This window comes from Sceloporus undulatus, chromosome 5 (assembly GCF_019175285.1).
Source record: "Sceloporus undulatus isolate JIND9_A2432 ecotype Alabama chromosome 5, SceUnd_v1.1, whole genome shotgun sequence".
NCBI lineage: Eukaryota > Metazoa > Chordata > Lepidosauria > Squamata > Phrynosomatidae > Sceloporus > Sceloporus undulatus.
In genome coordinates this window covers 53,642,501-53,658,403 of record NC_056526.1, presented here as the reverse complement: position 1 = coordinate 53,658,403, position 15,903 = coordinate 53,642,501, and the positions used below count along the sequence as shown (strand labels likewise).

General features: G+C 42.6%; 1 protein-coding gene across 2 annotated transcripts in view; it reads right to left on the bottom strand.

The window, feature by feature from the left end:
* Positions 1–10,460, bottom strand: part of NAP1L1 (nucleosome assembly protein 1 like 1) — a 37,269-nt gene extending 26,809 nt beyond the window's left edge. For both annotated transcript variants that reach the window (XM_042468645.1, XM_042468646.1), the window contains exon 1: positions 10,277–10,460. The gene's annotated coding sequence lies outside the window, so the exon portion shown is untranslated. The remainder of the gene's footprint in view (positions 1–10,276) is intronic.
* Between the last annotated feature and the right edge of the window lie 5,443 nt (positions 10,461–15,903).

The following is a 15,903-nucleotide window of genomic DNA, read 5'->3' as shown; positions in this document are numbered from 1 at the left end:
TGATGTCATGCACCATCTAGAAGGGCACACGGCATTATGACATGATGGGGGGAGTTATGGCACTCAGCGTGCCAGACTATATAGCCCTTATGTTTCCTTTTTTGCCTTCAAACATCTATATTTCTACAATCACAAATAAAGGTCTGGATCACCTAGGTTCAATTCCCTGCTTGGCCATTAAAACCCACTGAGTGACCTTGGGCGAATTACACTCTCTCAGCCACTGAAAACCTTGTGATAGGTTCATCTTAGGGCCAACATGAGCTGAAAGCAACTTGAAGGCACACAACAACAACAAGCACAATGCAAAAGGAAGTGTAGGCCATTAATGCTATCTTAAAAATGGCTTACAACCCTGGCCTTCATTTTGAAGTGTACCATTAACCAGAAAAAGAATAAGCCACACTGAAGAGAGCTAAATAGTATTCTGGAGGAGTAGAGACAATGGTAGGATGCAAGGGATTGATTAGGTTTTTGTCTGCAGTAGTGGTATCTTGGGAGGCAGTCTGCACAAGTGACCTTGTTCATTTTGATGTAGTGGGAGGGGGAAGGTTTGGCACAGGTGACTGTCTTGACACTGTCTCACATGTGTTTTTATCAGCATCACTAGTTTGTCATTTGTGAAATTGGTATTTCGTTGTCTTTGTCAAAGTAAAAGTGTAATTTGACACATGGAGCTCAAATCCCAGTTTTGTATTGTTACTGGGCTCTGAGACTCAAGAGTTTGTTCTGTGTAAAATGAATGATGGATGAGAAAATCACTCCATTCATAAGAGACCCCAGGTTTCTGTAGCTTGAGATAATTTTATCTGTAGATCTCAACACATCATGGCATACCCCTCTCCATCAAAACTCCAAATGTGCCCAGCAGCCTTCAGTATTAAGAGACTGTGGTATTAAGGAAAGCTGTACCCTGAGAATTAAGTTTCTGTACCTGGTAAATTTCATCAAATACAGAAACCTCTAGATTTGATTAAGGCCTGGTACATACCTCCCTGTCAGGGCAGGTTGGAGGCGTCCAGTTTTCCCCCAGAGGGATGCTGCAGCAGCCTAACTGCACACCGTCCCTCCACCTAAAAAGAACCTGGAAAAACTGGGTTCTTTTTCTGACGCCGCACAGACGTCACAAGTGCGCCATTGGTGCACTTGTGACGTAAGCAACATGCAGCAACATATGTATGGTACGCGTCGCTTACATCATCATGGCAGCACCTGTGTGGACGGGACGCTGCCATGATGCCACCACCGTCACATGCTAGGGTTCTGGAGTGTGTGGATGCTGTGCGCTCCAGAACCCTAGTATCGGCGGCGGCACACTGCTTTTGGCCTGTCTGTCCCAGGCCTAAGACTGTTCTGAACATGTGACACAAGGCCTCTGCTATAGCAATCATTCCATTTTATATACAAAAACACTTGACACTATATCTTACTGTCTACAGTTATGAACTACAGTGCTAGTAAATTGATTTCATAGAATCAGAGTTGAAAGAGACTGCACGGGCCATCCAGTCCAACACCCTGCCATGCAGGAAATCCAAATCAAAGCATCCCCAACAGATGGCCATCTAGCCTCTGCTTAAAGACCTCCAAGGAAGGAGACTCCACTACACTCCGAGGGAGTGTGTTCCACTGTCGAACAGCCCTTACTGTCAGGAACTTCTTCCTAATGTTGAGGTGGAGTCTCTTTTCCTGTAGCTTGCATCCATTGCTCTGGGTCCTGTTCTCTGGAGCAGCAGATTTAGTGCTACTAAAATTGACTGTGGTCAACAACACAATGTTGGTCCATAATCTATCACCTGCTGGTCCCTGAAGAGCTTCTAGCAAGAAATAATTGTAGCCAATAGAGACAAATATGGTACCCGCCCCAAGCATATTGGGAGCCGGGGGGACATAGGCAACTAAGTATAGTATAATACTGGTTGCACCCTATTCTGTCTGTGCAATAGCTGACTGGCACACCATGGGAATAAAACAGAAAAATTAGAGATTACCAAAGATAGATTCATAAGTAAATAAGCAGTTTTCAGGGGGAAATATCAATAAGAACAAAGAGTCCTGTAGAACCTTAAAGAGTACAACAGTTTTTCTCTCACATTCATTTGAATTTTTTTATCCAAATTCTACATCAAGTATGTTCAGCCTGGCATTAGGATGGTATCACCAACACTAATATTCAAGCAACATTTAAGATTCTAAAACAGCTTTCTTCTTTGCCAGAGTAATTTGCCATCAAATTGTCACCAAGACAGGCAGGACATCTTCCACAATGTTCAGTGCCAAAATTCAAGTATTTTCTTTAAGCACAATTAAGTTTGGAGAACAAGTAAAACATTGTAATAGGAAAACAGTTACAGTGTATTTCTACATTAGTGAAAATGTAAGCAAAGGCAGACATAATGCAAGTGAAGTTCACAGCAGGTCCCCAGATCCATGATCAGCTGAACATAATCCTGACTTCTCAAGTGAAATGACAAAAAAGGAATACCAACAAACCAAGTGCTAGCATACATACAGTTCCTGGCCCTTGTTGCAAATTCATGCTGAGTGTTTACTTCTGAGTTTTGTGTTTGTTTTCTTTAAACAGAGATACATTTTAATTCATTTCAAGCACAAATTGTGACAGGGAGTTATTGATAAAATCATGGGCTCTATAGTGTGCATCAAGAGTAATTATGGACTTTTTTTCACAGAGCACAACAGAAAGTTATGGGTAAACTAACAACACAATTGTTAGCTCAACAAGAGGGCCAACAGCCGGTTGAAGCAACATTAGACTGGCTGAAGCTGTGATGAATCCAAACCTGGGTCCTTCGGGGTAAAACCCAGAAATTTTATTTTGGAGGAACTCCCATTGGTCTCCATGTTCTGGAAATAACCAGTATTCAGGAGATTTGAAATACATACTTTGCAGAACTAAAAATTTATTTAACATTTTAAGAATATGATGTGTTTAAGTATCACAGAATTTAACATATAACACACACTCATTCATAATTATTACACAACAGAAAGAGGTATATACTGTAGGTATAGGCTGTTTTATCCTAAAGTGCTCTTTTTCTTCAGCCACCTGTACACTGTAGAATGACCTTCTGGAATAGATTCGACAGCTGAATACACTGCCTGAATTCAAAACAGCTTTAAAGACCAATCTCTTTCGGCAGGCTTATCCAGATGATTTTTAAATTGTGAATTTTAAATATGGATTGTTTTAATTTGTCTTTTTAAACTGATGTGCATTTCAATTGATGTTTTTAACTCATGTGGTTTATCTATTCATTGTTGTTATTCCCCACCTTGACCCATGGGGAGAGGTGGGAAAGAAATTATTGTTGTTGTTGCTGCTGCTATTGTTATGATTAATTTGTTCCAGTAAGCAAACAAAGAAAGGAAGAAATGAAAACTATAAGCACTCTTGTTGATGAAAACAAAGAGAAGGACATTTATTCGTTTACTGATGGTTTTAAATAGTTATATACTACCCATCTGGCAATGCCCTTAAGAGTGGTTTACAAATACAATTGGCATAAATATAGTATGTAGAGCTCATCATAAAGTGTTCTGTACATTTCTATGACGTAAAAAAAAAATTCAATTTTTAAAAAACTAAGAGTAGATCTGGATGTTGATGCAAACATTGTAACCACAATAGCCTTGCTTAGGAAAGTGGTATCAAACACTCTATCTTTCTAGTATGCTGTACTATGGAGTATATACTTCATTCAATATACTATTCAGGCTGGCCTCGCACATTTGCAAGGCTACATGACACAAGGAATGGGCTGGGAATCCTTCCACTACAAAGGGCTCTGTCCTGGTCCCAGTGCTATTCAACATCTTTATCAATGACCTGGATGACAGAATTGGAAGCATACTTATCAAATTTGCAGATGACACCAAATTAGGGGGAATAGCTAATACCCCAGAGGACAGGATCAAGATTCAAAATGACCTGAATAGACTAGAAAGCTGGTCCAAAGCTAACAAAATGAAATTCAACACGGAGAAATGTAAGGTATTGCACTTAGGGCGGAAAAATAAAATGCACAGATATAGGATGGGGGACACCTGGCTGAATGAAACTATGTGTGAAAGGGATCTAGGAGTCCAAGTAGACCACAAGTTGAACATGAGTGAACAGTGTGATGCGGCAGCTAAAAAGGCCAATGCTATTTTAGGCTGCATCAATAGCAGTATAGTGTCTAGATCAAGAGAAGTAATAGTGCCACTGTATTCTGCTCTGGTCAGGCCCCACCTAGAATATTGTGTCCAGTTCTGGGCACCACAATTCAGAAAGGACATTGAGAAACTGGAGCGTGTCCAAAGGAGGGCAACAAAAATGGTGAAGGGTCTGGAAACCATGCCCTATGAGGAACGACTTAGGGAGCTGGGGATGTTTAGCCTGGAGAAAAGAAGGTTAAGAGGTGATATGATCGCCCTGTTTAAATATTTGAAGGGATGTCATATTGAAGAGGGAGCAAGCTTGTTTTCTGCTGCTCCAGAGAACAGGACCCGGAGCAATGGATGCAAGCTACAGGAAAAGAGATTCCACCTGAACATTAGGAGGAACTTCCTGACAGTAAGGGCTGTTCGACAATGGAATGCACTCCCTCGGAGGGTGATAGAGTCTCCTTCCTTGGAGGTCTTTAAACAGAGGCTGGATGGCCATCTGTCAGGGATGCTTTGATTTGGATTTCCTGCATGGCAGGGGGTTGGACTGGATGGCCCTAGTGGTCTCTTCCAACTCTAGGATTCTATGATTCTATGAAAATACTAAATGGCCATATATCACATTATTTCATGTTGCAATGTCAAGAACAAGATCTGTTTCTGGAGCCCTCTCAGATTCATTCAATCAGACCCAGATTCCAGTCCCACAACACCATAGCACACCATTGCAATGTAGAAAGGGCGATTAATTTTAAGGCAAAAGGGAAGGGCATAAGCTGCATGCTGCTAATTCCTCCACCCCAACTTCCCAGTGTGCTAATTATCTTTTATAATACAGTCAGCCCTTCATATCCAATGGGGATTCTGTCCTTAAGTCCCATTCTCTTCACTGGCGTGCAACACGCACATAACCATGTTGGGGTGACCGCAATGCACACACTACCGTTGAGAATGGGGCGGGGCCATCTGTGGATGCTCCAATCTGTGGATGGAAAGCATGTGGAAAGAAGCACCAAAGGTATTCAAAGGAATCTATTCTAAAAGAAAGAGGCATCCATGCTCTTTTGCCTCTTTTACCTTTTGCCCTTTTCCAAAACTCTCCTCAACAACTTTAGTTGCAGTTTTATATTCATTACTCATAAAAACCAAGTTCCTGTCAATGCCTGTAGTACAAAAGGGTGAAGTAAAAAGGAAAGCGGGGTTTTTTAGGACTAAGTCAAACTATGAAAATAGACAGAAGTACCAAAAGAGGAACTAGTGTGATGTAGTGACTTGAGTTTTGAACAAGGACTCTGGAGGCCAGGCAGCAAGCCACAGATTCTCAGCTCCAGAAAACCCCATGATATGGCTGCTGCAAATCAGAAATGGCTTGAAGACACACAACAACAAAGCAAAAGGGTTAAGTGGGATATAAAGCCAGCTAGTAAATAAAAATACTGGAAAACAGACAGAGCAGTGACACTGTGCTGTGCCACCACAGCACAAAAGATATTTAAGACAGATCTGCTATTACTCTGATTATATAGGAATTGCTACAATAAAGAAAACCAAGGTTTGGATATAAGAAGGTCCTCTAAAAGCTATAGGCAGGACAGCACCATAAAACTAGTAGCTTTATACACAACATCAGAAACAAAATTTGCTACCTAACTACCAGAGTTGCCCTTCTGTCAACACACTATATCTGCACAGAAAATGTGGAATAAGCAAACTGTTGCATATCTTTTGATTATCTAGTTCCAAAATGCAATTCATTTTCTATGAAAGACTTCTGATTTGGAAGATCTAATAAAAGCTCGTGTTGCAGTTACCATACCAAACCTAGTTAGAATTTTTATTCATTTAAAAGTGTCCACTCTTCCAAAGTAAGACGCAATTAGCCACATGTAATCATAGGTTCTTTTAATGAAGAAGTGAACATTGCTCACGAGAGAGCACCAACGGTACTGACAGTGGCACACCACAGGCAAGTAGTGTTCACATGCAGAAGGACTCCTCCTAGGTGCAAGGGCTCTACCTCCTTTCTGCACATGTACAACACGTGGAGGCCTTATACATATCTATTACAGTAAACAGAAGCCTGTGCAGAGCTTCTCTATGCCTGTCCTGACAGTTCCATACTATTCTCTATTACTATTAATAATGAGCACAGAGGGCATCTTCTCCAGCCCAAGTTCACAGAGGTTATTTATTCATGCGTATCCTAAGGAAAAGGAGCAGAGCTTTAGCATGAAGATCACTCAACTTCTTAGAACTGCATCTACAGTGGACCATATTAAACCCAAACTATTTTCCAGCAAGAAAGGGGCAGGTAGCCTCACAAAGGACCAAAAACATCCTGGATCTCAAGGGAAATTACTTTTTCTGGTGCCAATTTCAAGTTTTATTTACTGGTTTTTACGAGACTTAGTCTGCCACATCTCACATGGCCAAAGAGAGAAATGGACACAGATATATGTTCAGGTCATCTTAACTGACAACAAAAACAACACCTTCACAAAATGTATGCCTGTGACTCTAACACCATCATTTTTCTTTTCCTGTATGATTCTTAACACTTTAGCCTGATGAAGAAGCCAGTGGCGCTTTGGAAGCTTGCCAGACATGCATCATTGTATTGTGGATTTTGAATGCTATTGTATTTTGTTATTTGGCCAATTCCACTGCCCTTGGATATGTTTTCTAGATTTGAGGACGCCACATGGCCATTAAAACGATCTACCTATTGACAAATCACTATCTGGTACCACTTAAGGAATAAATGCTAATGTAAACACTAAAAGCCAGAGTACTTTAATGAAGCTGCCAACATACCTATTGAATACTTTTACAGCATTATGCTTCTGCAAAGTTTGTAAGAGGAGAGTAAGGTTTCAATATTTTACATTAATAGAAGTACACAACAAAATGCAGGGTTCTCCCAGATGAGGCTTTTATCATGCTGTCATCCCATGAAGACGCAGGAATTTAAGGTAGGGTCAGCGGATGGTGTCTTCCTTCTTTGATTGTTCTAGTGCTTCTTTGGCCTTTCCCCCCATCAAATAAGGCATTAGTAAAATACTGAATACATGAAGTGTTGTTGTTTTTTACTTTGTAATACTAGTAGTTTGTGGGAGCTAGCTAAGTCCAGCCTGCAACATGCAAACTAGGTAGTTCCAAATGTTAAATTTTTTCACTTGTTAAAAAACCCCTCCATATTAGCCACTAATACAGGTACACCTCAGTAAAAGAAGATTTGTACCTAGGCATTACTTCTTCAACACAAAATCTGGTACCAGAAGCAGAGATAGCATGGAAAGAATAGGAATAGCTTTCTATACCACAGGGGGGGGGGGGACAATTCAACATGTTCCAGCAAACCTTTTATCCAAAACTAACAATATGCACACGTGAACTGAAACAACCAGGTCTGGGGTAAGCCTTGCATAACTAAACAAAATCATGGCCAACCTTCTGGATACTGCTTGAAAGCTTGTTTGGGGTGTTCCCCCCCCTTCACCAGCCCCCACCTTTTTTACGATTTCCATTTTGGTGGTCAAACAATAAGGTACATGTGTCTTGCTTTCTGTCATGCTAGGGGTAACTGGTGACGAGGCAGTCTAATCTGCTTTCCCCTTTTCCTTCTGTTTTGCTCTTCATGCATGTTCGTTAACAGATTTGGGGGGCAGTTGCTATGTACCTTGCTTGCAGGCAGGCAGACATCTACAGTAGAATTGCTAAATAAAAACTGTATTTTCACTCAACTCAAGCTTTACTGTTTTGTTTACTGCAGACATGATGCTGAAAACCAATACCAAAAGTCCCCCTTTCTTCAGCTGTTCAACATCCTCCCAATGCTGCTTAAAAAAATCCACTCAGTCAGAGAATGAGGAGGGAAAAGGGGAGGGCATTAAAACACTTTGTAAAAAAGAGCTTCTTGGTCAGAGACTTTATTAACTGAGGCAACTGACTTCTACTGACTTGAAAACCAGTAAGAATTTCACGTAAACTTAACATCTTACTAACATTTATTCCAGAGAAACTGGAGAGCCATCAACTTGCCTCAGATTGTTAGGGGCTTTCTCAGCACTTAGATTACCACCTTCACCACTGCGAGATGTGAAATAAATGTGCAGAAAGCATCCATGCCTTGAAAAACTCAGATCCACAATAACCCCTTCCTCCTTTGAGCATAGGACAGTAATGCTTTCCAACTATGACCCACCATTATCCAACCTACAACGTGAATTATTTGGGGGGGGGGGAACACTTGCCTCTCCTTGCTCACATCTGCCCTTTCCTGGCTACATTACAGCCACAACACACACAGTGGGCCTAGCTGTTCCTGTGGCTGACCTGGGGACAGATAGAGGAAAGGGAATAAACTACACAGGCAACAGCACTTCCAGTCGAGTGTCCTCACTTCCCCCTGAAATTTCCAGCATCATCTAGTTTGCCTTCTCAGTTGAAATACAGCCCCGTAACCTGATCTTGGGGAAAAAAACACCCTGAGGAGTACTGTGGCACCTTTAACACTAACAAAGCACATTCGGAATGATTTAACATTGCCACATCAACCCAGTGAGCCAGAAATAGCCCATCTTTGTTAAGCTTGTTGTTGTTGTTGCATGCCTTGAAGTCTTACTGACTTATGGCAACCCTAAGGCGAACCTATTAAGTGATTTTCTGGGCACCCGTTTCTTCAGAGGGGGGTTGCTACTGCCCTCCTCTGAGGCTGAGAGCGTGTGACTTGTCCAAGGTGGGTTTCCATGGGCTATGATTCAAACCTAGTCTCCAGAGTCAGAGTCCAACACTGAAACCATTACCCCACGCTGGGTCTCTTTTGTTTTGCTCATTGAGCCCTAAAAAAGGAGTAGAACAAATTCTTCTTTCCCCCCCTAGATTCCCTCTCCTCAACGGACACTTCACAGCCGCCATCGGCTAAGGAGGCCTTTCAGACTCCCACAGCCTCCACCGACAGGGAAGGGAAAGGAGGCCAGAGGTCTTTTATTACCTGCAGCCACAGCCCTGTGGAGTCACACCACACGCCGTAGGAGTCTGCTCAAAAATGAGCGGATCTGGGTTGTTGTTTTTCCCCTTGGAAGTCTGAGAGGAAACAGGGAGCTGAGGGGTTGTTTTAACAGGCAAACTAGATATATATGTGTGTGTGTGTGTATATATTTGAGAGAGTGCATTTTGTAGAGGCGGGATATAAATAAATTTTATTATTATTATTATTATGTGTATGTATATACTGTGTGTATATGTACTGTGTATATATGTATATACATATAGTGTGTGTATACTGTGTATATATAGCATGTGTACTGTGTGTGTATATATATATATGTATATAATGTGTGTGTATACATATATATATATATGCATACTGTGTATATGTGTGTGTGTATATAGAGAGAGTTGTGTGTGTTGTGTGCCTTTTCAGAGTCCTTTCTGACTTTTGATGCCCCTCAGGCGAAACTCTCCTGGGGTTTTCTTGGCAAGGTTCGTTCAGAGGCGCTTTGCCATTGCCTTTCGACTCCAGAGGGTTGCTTTTGTGGCCAAAGTATAGGTTTTAATAGCCAAACCGTTTAAAGGGCGGACAACAACAACAACAACAACAACTTATTTATACCGGGCTCTTCCAAACGATCGAAGCGGCTGACATTAAATCAAGCCCTGTGTGTGTGTGCATGGATGTCTGCGTCTGTGTATATATCTATATATCGCTACCATTGCCCTCCATCCCTCCCTAACCTCAACTCCTGCGTGATCCTTCCCGCCACAAGCCGCAGCCTCCAGCCCCGCCGAAAAGAAGCGCTTTTACACCACAATCGTGGCCTCTGAAACCTTCCCTCCCCCTTTGGATCCAGACAGCGCCATTTAACGTTGAGCCCTGGAGGAGGCCAACCGCCCCGTCGCCCCACGTGTTTGTCGGACTAGGCCCGAAGGAGCCAAGCGCCTCGCCCCGAAGGCCCAAGCGAGCTCCTGGAGGGGAGAGAAGCGGCCTTTATACCCCCTTCATAGAGCGAGGCGGCTTCCTTCCCCCGCCGCCATCTCAGAGAGTCCCTTCCTTCCCTTCCCGGCCATTTCAAGGGCCGCCACGCGGGGCCCCGCTCCTCCCTACCTGCCGCGCGAGGCCGGCTCTCTCGCAGTGACTCAGGCGGCGCAGAGAGAGGAGAGCAGCAGGAGGAGGAGGAGAAGGAGGAGGACGGCTGGCTGGCGGCAAAAAGAGAGAGAGACCCCAGCTCCCGCCGCTCGCGCTCATATAGAATCGACGTCACCACGTACAGCACACGCACACGCACGCGCGCCACCTGTTTCCAAGCAACCGCGCAGGCGCAAGGGCCTTCTCCTCCTCCTCCTCGCGACTGGGCTGCCTAGTGACAAGGAAAAGGGAACCCCCCCCCCTTTCTCTCTGTTTCTTCGCCCGCCAATCAAGCCGCCAACTACGCTCTCTAAGCCAATCAGAGCCCTGCATATAGGCGGAGCTGGCGCGCCCTTTCACGGGCCGGCCACGTGCTCGCGGGGTCTCCTTGGGTAGAAAGCGCACTGCGCATGCGCTTGCATGTGGGGCTGGGGAAAAGAGGGAGAGGGGGAAAATTAAAAGGGGCGGGGAAAGATCATGAGAGAAAAAAGTGACGGTTGGGAGTCGCGCGCGCCTTTCGCGCGGCCAAGCTGCGCATGCGCAGTGTGCATTTTGCCGTGGCTCAATGCTATGGAATTCTGGCAGCTAAAATGGTGTCAAACCGGATTATTTCTGCTGTGTGGATGCATCCCCTTTTTAAATGGGAGTTGAACCTCCCTCTCCTTCCACCTTTTCCTTGTTTGCATATATTTTAGTGTATAATACATACCAATACTCATAATAGTCCTTATTTCCTCAAATGTCTGAGGTTTTGTTCTGATTTATAATAATAATAATAATAGTAATAATAATAATTTGAAGTCATGGCCGGCATCCATAGTTTATTTCTGTGGGTTTTTTCAGGCTACGTGGCCATGCTCTAGAAGAGTTTAATTAAATCTTAAATGTCTAATTAACAAATTGTAAGCCGCCCTGATAGCCTTGGCTGAAGAACGGGGTATAAATAAATAAGTATTATTGAGCATTATTATTTATTCCTGACGCTTCTCCGGCATCGGTGCCTGGTGTCTTCCAGCAGTATAACAATAAAATATAATAAAAAATAAAGACAAAAACAAATCCCAGTTATAAACAGCCCCGTATCCCAACCCTCCCCCTGTTTACCATAAAATAAATATTGCTTAAAAAGCAATAAAATAAAGATTAAACAACAAAATAGATTAAAATGTTTATAACACAAATTTTATAAAAGTTAGAGGCAGATTTGCGGCGGAACAAGTATCTTCCTTTTTTAGGATTTTATCGGCCATGTCAACCCATAGTGTGACCCTTTGGCACATCACACTGTCTCAGCCTCAGGATGGCAGGGACAAACCTGGGGGGGGGGACATGAAAACCCTGTGACAAGTTTCTCCTTAGAATCCTAGACTTGGAAGTGACCGCAGGGGCCATCCAGTCCAACCCCATTCTGCCATGCAGGAACTCTCCATCAAAGCATCCCATTGACCACATGGCCATCCCCAGCCTCATAAGAGTGTGTGCAGTACTGTACTGCACTGCACTCTTAGGGCCCTTATCCCACGGGCACTTGCCGCGTTGGAATCGTAGCTCAAACGCTTCCAAGCGCGGAAGTGGATCGCCAATCGCCCTTTCCGAACGTCGCTGACGCACACTCCACTTCTTCCCGGTGACGAATCGTTCACAGAGCAACCGTTCTGTAAACGGGACTTCATTATTACAAAAATGGCTTCTTTGCGACCGCTTGACGACGGAGGGAACAGCGCAGTACCTCGATGACGTTCGAGAAGCGCAACTGGCAATCCCACCCCTCGCTTAGAAGCATTGGGCCACAATCCAGCACCACTAAGCGCTGGTGATGAAATAATAAAAATAATTTTTATATTTCTGCCTCGCCCTGCGGATCGAGGCGGATAAATCAATAAACATAGTAAAAATACAAGTATAAAATACAGATAAAAAACACCAACAGTATAATTTTAAATTAAAACATCATTGAACAGCCAGAACATCCAAAAAAATTATCGCTATAACCAGAATAGAGCGTTTTATCTTAACATCTCACTATAAGAGGTCAGGTATGAAAAAGGTCCTAGGATTACTGCTATTCCTAGGAGAACAACTATCAAAGGGTTTTATGGAAGGTTTCTCCCCAGAGAGTTTTGCCCTTGCCATCCTGAGGCGGCTGAGAGAGTGTGACTTACCCAAGGTTGATAATATTCTAGAAACCGAATAAAACCTCCACATGGAGGAAATAAGAACTATATGAGTACAGCCATGTACACTAATATGCAAACAAGAAAAGATGGAAGGAAGGGGGCTGCTCACCTTCAACTCACCATTTAAACAGGAGGCTTGCGTCCACATTGGAAGAATTAATCCGTTTTGACACCACTTCAGCTTCCATAGCTCAATGTGCTTTGCTGTGTGATAAGGGCCGTATGTTAGTGTGCACTCTTATAGTGCCGATATCCACTTTAATGTCTGGGTGCCTTCTATTGCATTCTGAGATTTGTAGTTCAGAGATGGCATTTAGAATATTTCAGCCCGAGAGCTCTTAGGCCTTGCTGGACTACAAACCCCAGAATCACAGGAGGCAGCTAGAAACAGTAAAAGTGGAAGAAATAGCAACACTATAAGGTGTGCTGTGATAATCTCCATAGGCTCACCGAAGCATATAAAATGTACTGAATGCATACAACAACAACAACAAATATTTCTTGGTTTAAACCCCCATTTATAAACTCTGGTGGGGTTGCTCTCCTGTGTGAGGCTTTTTAATTATATGCACATTGGAGCTTAGGTTATAGGATGATTGACAACTGTAATTAAGGTTGCTGCTCCTGTTGCTGCTGCAGTGTCTGTTGAATTGTGTGTTTTACAAAATACAAGAGGACGGGTGTGCCGAGACCAAACAAGAAGGGAAGACCGGTACACCTATTTAAGTTGGTAAATTTGATCCACTTATGATTAAACTATCCATAGCTTGAAAATATTAAAACATAATTTACTGTTATACATAAGTCTAGAAATTTTATTTTAAAAATTGTTCCAAAACCCCCTGGTCACCGTAAGTTATTTTATTTAAACTCTCATTTAAAAGCAACCATTCCTGGTGAAAGTGTATAGTTGATTGTTCGGCACAGCACTGAACTCCTCTATTCCATCATTTAGCCAGGTTTTAGGGTGAGAACAAACAGTTATGTCTGCTGGAATTTGTAAGTTCTTTGGTATCAATTCCTTTGCTTCATCCTTTACGTCATTTGTTCCTATATTTTACCCTCGGCTTATTCACGTGTCATATCAAAACCCATAATTTTGGCCCCAAAAAAACCTGCCCTTAGTTTATACATGATTTATAGTTAAGTATATATGGTATATAAAGAGTTGAGTATATATGGTATATAAATTTTAAAAAACCTTGATTTGCAATTTTATATAAGGACGCAATTTTACTATCCACTGTATTTAACGGACTTAAAAAATCAGTGGATTTTGGTATTCACAGCAGTTTCTGGAACCAAACCCCAGCGGATACTGTATGAACTGCATATACTTAAATTTACAGAATAGGGACTCGGTCTGGGTCTGCTTGGCCAGAATACACTAGAAAAACCTGTCCTGACACCACCCCCCCCCCTGCATCTGAGGAAGTAGACTGAAGTTCTACAAAAACTCATGCTGCCAATTTCTTTCCTTCAGTGGTCTCAAAGGTGCTACAAGATCTCTCTACATTCTGATTCTACAGACTAACATGGTATATCTTTGAATGCAGACATCCCCCATTACTTGGGCACTCTGATGCGATGTGGCAGCTGTTTGCAAATGCGTCCTGCTGTGCCACTGGCACAGCTGCCATGGCTTTGAGGTCAGAACGAGTGCCAGCATCGATCACACGGCGGGCACTCTTTCTGCTCTCAAAGCAAGTGACCAATGGCATCCGGCCAAGCGAGATGCATTGTAAACAGCCACCCGGTGTCACAACAGAGGGCCCAGGTCAGATGGGAAAATCCAGAGCAAAAAAAAATGGTTTGTTTTAAACGTTCTAAGGCAGTTATACCTTAAGTTCAGTGCTGAAATGGCCAGATCATCTGGATAGTTGCACCAGAAAAGTGGATTGAAGCCGGTTGCCGTTGGGCTGCTCAATGGGAAGATGTGGGGGTTTTGGCCTGTGCGCACAACCCTGAAGATGTGGGGTTTGAGCAGAGAATAATGACTATGCGGCAGAGGAATTCTTAAAGTGGGTCCAATAACATCATATCTCATTATTATCTTACATTGCCTTTTCCAAATATAGGGACTCAACAGGGTCATATAAAGACATAATTATTGCAATTCTGGTTTTCAGGACAGCTCTGAAGATAAAACATCACAAATACATTTGATAAAATGTTTATTTATTATGTTCTCCTGTTGATTGTGGTGGGAAAACAGCAGCAGATTAATATGCCATGTACAAATCTGTTAAAACACACAGCAGCAATTTAAAAGAACAAATAAAATAAATGCATCTTAAAAAAACCATATTTTTTAAAAAAACATAATTTAAAATCCACAGTTTTTGTGGGTTTTTTCGGGCTATGTTGCAGTTCCAGAAAAGTTTTTCCTGACGTTTCGCCAAATCTGTGGCAGCCAAGATGCCAGCCACAGTGTGGCGAAACGTCAGGAAGAAGAAACTTTTCTGGAACATGGCCACATAGCCGATAAAACTCACAAAAAAACTATGGATGCCAGCCATGGAAAGCCTTGACTTTACATTTAAAATCCACAATTAAAACTGGCTGGGTCTGCCAGAGAGAACAGGTCTTTATGCTGTTTTAATTTGTATAGTTATTCGCAATCAAATCTCTTCCGGAAGGTCATTCCAGAGGCTACAGGTGGACTGTCTACAGATTTTGGTGAGGAACTGAATACATAAGGGGCAACTAGGGGAAAAGGGACACTGGAGGGAATAATAGACTTGTATGGTTGAGGATAATGGAGATGCAGAGTGAAGGTCAGTGTGAGGTATTAGAATATGGAAGCAAGGAAAGGAGAAACCAAATGAAGGGCTTTGAAGATAAGAAGAGGATTAGGTATGCTGCATCTGGGAACAGAAAAGCCAATCTGCTTTAAGGATGTAGGATATGAGCCATGAGACTTGAATAATTTTGGCAGCAGAGTGCTGGATATATGAAGTGGACCACAGTGAGACAATGAAAAGCTTAATTTGCTTTAATAAGCTCTGAGTTCCAAAGGGAGATACTTTCAAATGACCAGGACCCAAACTATATTGGGCTTTATAGGTCCACACCAGAACTTTGAATTTGCCAGAAAGAGACTAGCAGCCATACATCTGTTGTAACAGGGGAGTTGTGCACTCCCTGTAGCCTGCCCCAGTTAGCAATCTGGCTGCAGATCTTCTCTGGTAATTGGTAATATATGGTGCCAACATTGGCTGCATCTATGCTGTAGAAATAATCCAGTTTGAAATCACTTTAACTGTCATGGCTCATTGCTATGGAATTTTGGGAACATGTAGTTTAGAGAGACATTTAGCCTTCTCTATCAGAGAGCTCTGGTGCCACAGCAAGCTACAGTTCCCAGAACCATAGCATTGAGCATGACAGTTAAAGTGTGTCAGACTGGATTATTTCTGCAGTGCGATG